Source organism: Solanum lycopersicum, chromosome 7 (genome assembly GCF_036512215.1).
Source record: "Solanum lycopersicum chromosome 7, SLM_r2.1".
NCBI lineage: Eukaryota > Viridiplantae > Streptophyta > Magnoliopsida > Solanales > Solanaceae > Solanum > Solanum lycopersicum.
Window position 1 is genome coordinate 60,129,804 of NC_090806.1, and position 8,679 is coordinate 60,138,482.

Genomic DNA, 8,679 nt, shown 5'->3' on the forward strand with positions numbered 1-8,679 from the left:
GTTACAGAGCAGACGCAAAAAAAAAAAATCAAGATAAAAGTATTTCTAGCTCTCATATATATTTATCAAAATACATCTTACTTAGCATATTTTATAAGTTTAATAAAGTTCAATTTTAAGAATTTTATTCTTTTTTTTTTACACAATATTCTTAAAAATAAAACTATGTTATGTATGTTATTATTTCATATTTTAATTTTAATAAATTATTCTCTCCATCTCATATTATCATCTTATTAAAAATAGTTATACCATATTAGTTGTCTACCTTATATATTAAGAAAATATTAATTAATTTTTTTATTTTGTACCTTTTCAATTCTAATTCTTTTTTAAAGTGTTTACATTTTTTTGTAAAATTCCTAAAAAGTTTTGTTTGGTGAAATAGTAAAAATAACTTTTTTATTTATGATGCATACAAAGGAAAATGATCCACTAATATAAAATGGATGGATTATATTCAAGATCAAAAGCTATATTATTTTCAAGCCTACGAGGAGGATATACTCTAATCTTTATATGTAGTACACGCTGACCTAATAATATTATTCATTTACCTTAATTTATGTGATACCGAAGAAATTGAAAGATTAACAAATTTTGATATAATTTTAAAATATTTGAATAATTAGTAATTAATGTAATCTATTATACTTTTTACGTAATTTTCAAAGATTGTGTTGTTCTCCTTGTCTTAATTTATGTGTCATTGATAGAATTTCGAGAGTCAACTAAAATTATTAAATATTACTATAATTTATAATAATTTTTACATAATTTTTAAAATATATAATTAAATTTTAAGTTGTTAAGTATTATAATTTATAATATGTATAACATAATTTTTAAATATTACCATTTTAAAAAAAAAGTAAAGCTTTAGGGGTTTAAACTCAAAAATTTCAGCTTTAACTACAAGGCTAGAAACAAAATAAAGGCCATCAAATAAAAGCTACTCCTTCTATCTTTATTTACTTGTCAATATTTCCTTTTATATTTGTCATTGTCTACTTGTCCATTTTAACAATCAAGAAAGGAGAACAATTTTTTTTCTAACGTGTCCTTATTTAATTCTAGAAAATTTATAGTACTACTAAGTTGTAGTGCATGTTATTTGAAACCAAAAAATACATTTACTATACTTGGAGAGTTGCATAATCTTTTAAGTTAAGAGTAAAATTGTAACTAACCTATGATAATAATGGTGCCTTAATATATGTGTCACTTCTAAAGTGAACAACTAAATAAGGACAGAGAGTGTACGAAACAAACAACTAAAGTTGCTCAACTATGCCTTCTCACATTGTGTTTACCAATATTATTAATATTCAATATTTTGAATACTTCTTGTATAGTTAATATAATGTATATTTTAATTAATACTATTTAGAAAAACCTAAGTAAATGAATCATAAAATTTAAAATAATTACATATTCATACCCCAATCCAAACTAATTCAAGAAAATTCTATTCTCTACAAAAATTATGGCGCATACTCCTTATTCATTAAGACTGATAATGAATACATTATATATGTATAGATTTAGTATCAATTAAGCGAATTTTCTACTTTAATGATATCAATACAGTGTATGATACTGATTTTCTATATGAGTTTAAGCGAATTTAATTGATGATATATAATATAATAATTTAGTAGAGTATAAATATAAATAAATATATATATTTGTAATTATTTTATTTTATTTTTACGAAGTATTTGCTTTATTTCTCTTAATATAAATAACTTAAATACACAACTATAAGTTTTATATTCTCTAATTTTCCCCTTTTTTAAAAAAAATATTACATAATTCTCTTTTTTTTTTAATTTTAGTGTAAGTTTATAGATACATTACATTCTCTCTCCTATAGTACACAATTACCCATTTAATGCCTATTTATTCTCCATTAAAACACTCAACCTTTTAAATAAAAGACCTAATTTTGAAATTTTGAATTTCAAAATTCAAAAAATTTCAAATTTCAAAAATCAGGTTCTCCCGTTTTTCTTACTCCATCAAGTTTCACTTCCTTTTTTTCCATAATCATCTTCCTTCTTCTTAACCTAGCAGAATTTATTGGTTTCTTCTTTTTATTCTTAATCCATCATCTTTTTCTTCTTAATCTGTAATCGTCTTAACTCAGCATCTTTTTATTATTAATCCATCATCAGTTCGTCTTTTCTTCTTTTTTTTCTTTTTGTTAATTGTTCTATTACATTATAGTAATGGATCCGTTAATTAATAGAAGGATATATGATTCCGACGATGAAAATTGGAAAGAAAATAGGAAAAAGTTTTTGCATGATCCTATGAATCTTCAGAAGGATTCAAACAAAGACTCTGGCGAAACATCAAAATCAAAGGTTGTCAAAATACAACAAAAAAAGAAAAAAGAAGCAGCAAACTGTAACGACCTGTTTATTCGTTTTGAGCAGCAGATTTTATTCTGAAAAAACAGGCTGAGGCAACGGACCCCACGACGGACCGTCATGGGCACGACGGACCGTCGCAGGGTCTCGTTTCAAAACACTTAGAAAATCTGAGATTGGGTACTGAAAATCGACTCTCTAAACTTCGTAACGGAATGGCAGGACGGACCGTCACAGGTGTGACGGACCGTCACAGACCCTTGGTGGAAATTTGGGTCTCTGAACTATGCGACGGACAGCAGGACGGACCGTCGCAGGCGCGACGGCCCGTCACGGGCTACGCAATCCCAGTTCGGGTCGGATTTCTTTATACGTTTTAAGGGACGTTTTTGACTATTCCTGCTTTAGTTATAAAGTTAGTGGGTTAATGTTAATAAGTCTAATTACTTGGGGGTTAAAAGAGGTAACCTTAAGTTAATTAGTGGGTTATTATTGTCATCTTTTATTCTTAATTATATACTAATTAGGGTAAAAGAAAGAGGGTTTGAATAAGAAAAATAAGAAAGAACAAAGAGAGACAGAAAAAGAAAGAGAACAAGTAGAGAGAGAGAGAAACGAAGAGGATAGCAAGGATTCTGAGAAGATAGCTTGTTGATCGCAATTCTTCGGTGGAGGTAGGTTATGGTTATTTTTATGCTATTCGTAGTAAACTCTTAATAGCGAATGATATGTATTGGTAGTATTGTAAACCCTTCTATATGCTTAATTGTATGCTTGCATGAATGTGATTATGTAATTGTGATATAGTAAGCATGATGAAGCTATTGAATCCTGAATCTTGAAAAGAAACCCTAATCTACTTTGTTAATGATGATGCCTTGGTATAAAAGAAGGCTTGATGAAAGAAAGTAGTGAGATTAGGGGATCGGGTGCCACGTTCCGGTACCAGGATAGAACATGAGGATCGGAGTGTCACGTTCCGACACCAGGATAGTATATGGATCGGGTGCCACGTTCCGGTACCAGGATAGAATATGGATCGGGTGTCACGTTCCGACACCAGGATAGTATATGGATCGGGTGCCACGTTCCGGTACCAGGATAGAATATGAGGATCGGGTGCCACGTTCCGGTACCAGGATAGAATATGAGGATCAGAGTGTCACGTTCCGACACCAGGATAGAATATGGATCGGGTGTCACGTTCCGACACCAGGATAGAATGAGGAGCGGAGTGTCACGTACCGACACGAGGGGAATAAAGATAATGAATCTTGAAAGATGATAATATATTCAAATCTAATGAACCTAATTCCCAAATGAGTATGATGAGGAGGCGTGAGTCCTCATTGATGTGCTTGGTGTTGTAACCAAGGGTTATGATAACTGTAAATGCTGCATGCTAAGGATTTAGTTGATTTTATGATATTGCTTAATATATACTGTTTTCTATTTTGAGTTGGCCGATGATATCTACTCAGTACCCGTGTTTTGTACTGACCCCTACTTTTATGTTTTCTTCTTGTTTATTTGTGGAGTGCAGCAAACGTACCGTCATCTTCAACTCAACCGCAATTCTAGCCAGTCTTCGTCACATCGGATCTTCAGGGTGAGCTAATGTTTCTAGCTTGGACTGGATCTTCTTCCTCATGTCTTGATGCCTTGAAGTTCCGGCATGGACTAGCTTTTACTTGTTTTAGCTTTTAGAATACTCTTAGTTTAGTCATTTGATTATAGATGTTCTTGTGGTGATGACTTCCAGATTTTTGGGATAATAATAGTTATTGATTTTATTAATGAGTTAAGTCTTCCGCATTACTTTCTGTTGATATTATATTGAAATGTTAAGGTTTAGATTGGTTGGTTCGCTCACATAGGAGGGTAAAATGTGGGTGCCAGTCGCGGCCCGATTTGGGTCGTGACAAACTTGGTATCAGAGCATTAGGTTCATTGGTCTCATCACACAAGAACGAGTCTAGTAGAGTCTTAAGGAACGGTAGGGGGACGCCTTTACTTTTCTTTGAGAAGCTATAAGACTTTAGGAAAATTCCATTCTTTCATTCTTTCTTTCGTGCTATTACTTGGATCCAATTGGTATCTAGGTGATACAAATTGGTATCTGACCATCTTCACTCTATTTCGCAGATGGTTAGAACTAGAGCAACAATCGCGCCAGCACCGGCGGGACAGGGTGCGTCTGAACCAGCCACTGGGGCTGTGGCTCGAGGAAGAGTAACGGCAAGAGGCCGTGGCAGAGGTCGGGGGAGGACGTCCTCTAGAGGAAGAGGACGAGCACCTAGCCCATCTGATACTAGGGCAGTGACTCCTCCACCGACTGAAGAGGTAGTGAGAGAGGGTGAGGAAGGGGAAACTGAACAAGTACAGAATGAGGGATTGCCTCCCCAACCTACCCCAGACATGATCAATCAGGTTCTTGCTTATCTTAGAGGGTTATCTGATCAGGGTCAGGCACCTCCAATGTTTTCTGCACCAGCACCTCAGGCTCCGGAGGTACAACGTGCGGCTACTATGGCTCCCCGCATGGATGTTCCATTGGAAATAGGCACATTTCCACGTCTGACTACTGGGCCTATAATGACAAATGATCAGCATGAACTTTTCAGTAAGTTCTTGAAATTGAAACCTCCAGCCTTCAAGGGTGCTGAATCTGAGGATGCTTACGATTTTCTGGTTGACTGTCATGAGCTACTACACAAGATGGGTATAGTGGAACGGTTTGGTGTTGAGTTCGTGAGTTATCAGTTTCAAGGGAACGCCAAAATGTGGTGGCGGTCACATGTTGAGTGTCAACCAACAGAGGCACCACCGATGACTTGGGCTTCATTCTCTAGTTTGTTTATGGAGAAGTATATCCCGCGGACTTTGAGGGATAGGAAAAGAGATGAATTCTTAAGTCTAGAGCAAGGTAGGATGTCGGTTACTGCATACGAGGCTAAGTTTCGTGCATTATCCCAGTATGCCACCCAACTATGTTTCAGTCCACAAGAGCGGATTCGCCGTTTTGTGAAGGGGTTGAGATCAGAGTTGCGGATTTCAGCTTTACAGGTAGCGGCTACAGCGAAATCTTTTCAAGAAGTGGTGGACTTCGTGGTAGAGGTGGAAGGAGTGAAGCCAGATGAATTCACCATGGCATCGACATCAAAGAGGTTTCGAAAGGGAGGTGAGTTTAATGGTTCTTACTCTAGAGGACAGGGTTCCGGAGGTTACTCAGTTCGACCCATTCAGTCTTCACTACAGACTGTAGTTGGGGGTCCACCTCCGACCGGTCAACACTTCTCTGAGAGACCTATGCAAGAACCCAGAGAGTGCTATGGATGTGGGGAGATTGGACATATTAAGAGATATTGTCCAAAACAGAGTTACAGACCTCCAAATGTTAGAGGTAGAGGTGGTCATGGTAGAGGCCGTCATTCTGGAGGACGCGGTGGTCAAGGTAATGGTGGTCACCAAAACGGCCGGGGTGATGGGCAAACTGGAGCCACTACATCACAACATGGCAGGGGCAACGGACAGAGAAGTAATGGGGCCCATTGCTACGCTTTTCTTGGGAGATCTGAAGCGGAGACATCAGATGCTGTCATCACAGGTAATCTTTTGATTTGTGATTGCATGGCTTCTGTATTGTTTGATCCTGGATCCACATTTTCTTATGTATCTTCCTCATTTGCTAATGGTCTAAATTTACGTTGTGAATTACTTGACATGCCTATTCGTGTTTCTACTCCGGTGGGTGAGTCTGTGGTAGTTGAAAAGGTATATAGGTCTTGTTTGGTGAACTTTGTGGGGAGCAACACTTATGTAGATTTGGTTATCTTAGAAATGGTTGATTTTGATGTAATTCTGGGTATGACTTGGCTTTCTCCGCAATTTGCGATCTTGGATTGTAATGCTAAAACGGTGACGTTAGCCAAGCCTGGAACAGATCCGCTAGTGTGGGAGGGTGACTACACTTCCAGTCCGGTGCGTATCATCTCCTTTCTTCGTGCTAAGAAAATGGTTAGTAAAGGGTGTTTAGCTTTCTTGTCACATCTCAAGGATGACACTACCCAAGTGCCTTCGATTGAGTCGGTTTCGGTGGTCCGTGAGTTTCTGGATGTGTTCCCTGCAGATCTTCCTGGTATGCCACCAGATAGGGACATTGACTTCTGTATTGATCTTGAACCGGGTACTCGCCCCATTTCTATACCCCCTTATAGAATGGATCCCGCGGAGTTAAGAGAGTTAAAAGCCCAACTTCAAGAGTTGTTGAGCAAAGGCTTCATTAGACCAAGTGCATCTCCTTGGGGTGCTCCGGTTTTGTTTGTAAAGAAGAAGGATGGGAGTTTTCGGATGTGCATAGACTACCGGCAGTTGAACAAGGTAACTATTAAGAACAAGTATCCTCTTCCTCGCATTGATGACTTGTTCGATCAGTTACAAGGTGCTTGTGTCTTCTCTAAGATTGACTTGAGATCCGGTTATCATCAATTGAAAATACGGGCAACGGATGTGCCAAAGACTGCTTTTCGAACGAGGTATGGGCATTACGAATTTGTAGTGATGTCTTTTGGTCTTACGAATGCCCCTGCTGCGTTCATGAGCTTGATGAACGGGATTTTTAAGCCATATCTGGATCTATTTGTGATCGTATTTATTGATGATATATTGGTATACTCAAAGAGCAAGAAGGAACATGAAGAGCATTTGAGAATGGTATTGGAAATGTTGAGGGAGAAAAAGCTTTATGCCAAGTTCTCTAAGTGTGAGTTTTGGCTAGATACAGTGTCCTTCTTGGGGCACGTGGTTTCTAAGGATGGAGTGATGGTGGATCCTTCTAAGATTGAGACAGTGAAGAATTGGGTAAGACCTACAAATGTGTCAGAAATAAGGAGCTTTGTTGGGTTAGCTAGCTACTACCGCCGATTTGTCAAGGGATTCTCTTCCATTGCTTCCCAATTGACGAACTTGACTAAGCAGAATGTTCCATTTGTATGGTCGGACGAGTGTGAAGAAAGCTTTCAGAAGCTCAAGACTTTGTTGACTACCGCACCCATTCTCACCTTGCCCGTAGAGGGTAAGAACTTCATTGTTTATTGTGATGCATCCTATTCGGGTTTGGGTGCAGTGCTAATGCAAGAGAAGAATGTGATTGCTTATGCTTCAAGACAATTAAAAGTGCATGAACGTAACTACCCAACTCATGATTTGGAATTGGCCGCGGTAGTGTTTGCACTAAAGCAATGGAGACACTATTTATATGGGGTTAAGTGTGAGGTCTACACGGATCATCGTAGCCTTCAGTATGTCTTTACTCAGAAAGATTTGAACTTGAGACAGAGGAGATGGATGGAGCTACTGAAGGACTACGACATCACTATTTTGTATCATCCGGGGAAGGCGAATGTCGTAGCGGATGCTTTAAGTAGAAAGGCGGGAAGCATGGGAAGTCTAGCTCACTTGCAAGCTTCTAGACGCCCATTGGCTAGAGAAGTTCAGACTCTGGCTAACGACTTGATGAGGTTATAAGTAAATGAGAAGGGAGGATTGTTGGCTTGTGTGGAGGCAAGATCTTCTTTTCTTGACAAGATTAAGGGAAAACAGTTTAATGATGAAAAATTGATCCGGATCCGAGATAAAGTGTTGAAAGGAGAGGCTAAAGAAGCGACAATCGATGAGGAAGGTGTTATGAGAATCAAGGGAAGGGTATGTGTACCCCGAGTTGATGATTTGATCAACACTATTTTGACAGAGGCTCATAGTTCAAGGTATTCTATACATCCGGGTGCAACCAAGATGTACCGCGACCTAAAGCAACACTTTTGGTGGAGTAGAATGAAGCGGGATATTGTGGATTTTATTGCCAAATGTCCAAACTGTCAACAAGTAAAATATGAACACCAAAGGCCCGGAGGAACACTTCAGAGAATGCCCATCCCGGAATGGAAGTGGGAAAGGATTGCAATGGATTTCGTGGTTGGTCTTCCAAGGACATTGGGAAAGTTTGATTCTATTTGGGTAATTGTTGATAGGTTAACTAAGTCTGCTCACTTCATTCCGGTCAAGGTGACTTACAATGCAGAGAAGTTAGCCAAACTTTACATCTCGGAAGTGGTGCGATTGCATGGGGTTCCACTCTCCATTATATCAGATAGAGGTACGCAGTTTACTTCTAAGTTTTGGAAAACATTGCATGCAGAATTGGGTACTAGGTTGGACCTTAGTACTGCGTTCCATCCTCAGACCGATGGTCAGTCTGAGCGAACGATTCAAGTGTTGGAGGATATGCTTCGTGCATGTGTGATAG